This window comes from Helianthus annuus, chromosome 12 (assembly GCF_002127325.2).
Source record: "Helianthus annuus cultivar XRQ/B chromosome 12, HanXRQr2.0-SUNRISE, whole genome shotgun sequence".
In the NCBI taxonomy this organism is placed as follows: domain Eukaryota; kingdom Viridiplantae; phylum Streptophyta; class Magnoliopsida; order Asterales; family Asteraceae; genus Helianthus; species Helianthus annuus.
This window is the reverse complement of record NC_035444.2, coordinates 52122253-52124336: the sequence shown is the minus strand read 5'-3', so window position 1 is coordinate 52124336 and position 2084 is coordinate 52122253.

The window sequence follows — 2084 nt, the reverse complement described above, 5'->3', positions numbered from 1 at the left end:
ATGGTATTTTGACTACATCAAGAAGGAGCGTGCAAGAAAGAAAGATGGCATGGCTGAAAGCTCAAGCAACAATTGCGGTTGGCTCGACAATTCAAGCGACGACAACGTGGTGGTCAAGATCGAGGTCACCAACAATCGCAAGGAGTGATCGCGATCGAAGGACTCGGATGTTCTTGCTTAAGGGGGAGAATGAAGAACGTTACGTTAACCAAGTCCATCCGAGTACAAGTAATGGGCCTCTCGGCCCGGTTATGTTTATTTGTTTTAGTCTAGTTATTATGGGTCAAAACTTTAGTATGTTTATGTTTATTTCGTTTGGGCCGTAGGCCACATGTAAATGGGTCGAACAAGCTTGTTATGTCCAGTAGGGTATTAGCGGTTAGAACAAATGGGTTTGGGCCAAGCTTTGCGAAACGGTATGTCCCCAAACTAAATAACCGCAAGAGCGGTTATTCATGAAACGTCATATCCCCTATTTGAAACGACGTGACTGTGGAACATACCTGTTCATCGCCTATAAAGCCGCTGCCAACATCCATTGTTCTCAGTCAGTCAGTTTGTATTCGAACGTGTGTTTACAAGTTATCATATTCAAGTTCTAGTTTCATTCAAAGTTCAATTCGGTTAGTTATCATTTACAAATCTGTTTTCGTTCAATTCATCATGAAGTACTGTGATTGTTGTGGGTTGTTCGTAAACGATTGTATGTGTGGTCACAATACCATCCGTTCCGAAAGGTCCTGGGTTTCCGATGACGATGATACCAACATTACTAACGGTTTATGTGACAACCTGTGCTTTAGAGCCTTTCACTGCACCCTGATGTAACTTATATGAACTTTATGTGACAAGTTAACGTATAAATTTATGTTGAATATTTATAAGTTGTTTGTACGTGATATGTGAAATGTTAAATGTTTGTACATGGTATGTGAAAGGTTAAATGTGAATGTTGTTAATATAATTTAGTCGCATAAAGTTTCGGGTCACACACTCTATTTTAATCGCACACCTATAACTTGGGCTAGACACTCTCTCCTTGTAAACTAAGCCATCCCTGGCCCAGCTCCCCTAGGCCCAAAGCCAAGCCCAATCCCTTTTAATTAAGGGAGATGTACGTACACAAGGGGTACACGGTTTCATTGTGTTAGCAACACACAAGGATATCAAACCCTAATTCCCTCTAGTCGACGATCAGATTCCCCCCCCCCTCGAAGTCTCTGGTGCTCGAATACCCCTCTTCACCTCTCGGTTAGTGATGTTATATTCGCTTTGATATTGTTGATAGTGGTTGGTTAAGTACAACTTGTTAATGACTTGTACATGTAATCATAGATTTTGTATGACAAGGAAACGTAAACACATATGTTGTAATGTAAAAAGATTAAAGGTAATTGATATTCGCTAATTTACACATATTTTAGTCCCCCGTTTTACCCCATTTTATGCGTTTTCGGCCGTAAAACCGTCATTCGGATACTTAATTATCTACATTTTGGTTTACAGGCCTAAAACAGCATACCAGACGAGATGATACCAAAAACGAGAACTTTCCGGACAAAACGATGAAGCTGCGAAGATTCTGTGGAAAAAGACTGACCTGGGCGTTTGGCACGGTCATGCGGCCATATGCACGACCGTGCATATCCGATGACCTATGAAGACCAGTGGTGAACGAGGGTGCAACTCCGAGAAAAGGTCAAACCCGGAAAGGAACGGTCGTTCCAAACCAAGAACGACCGTGCGGATCCGAGGTCAAACATAAACTCGGAAAAGAACGACCAAAGAACCGAGCGTGCAACTCAAACCTCGGAAAGGAACGGTCGTGCCAAACCAAGAACGCCCGTGCGTGACCGAAGACTAGTCAACGATCTGTGACGTCATGCAGTATGGTGGCCCACCACCAATAATGCTTAAAGTGCACGGTCGTGCGATCGGAAGAACGGCCGTGCAACTTCGAAAAAGCATTTAAATAGAACAGAACCATTTTAGTAGTAACTCTGGAATTTTGGAGAGCTTTGCAGGCGATTTTGAGGCTCCGAAGGCTCCTGCAGTCACCCGGATTCATGCCACATTGCCCGGTT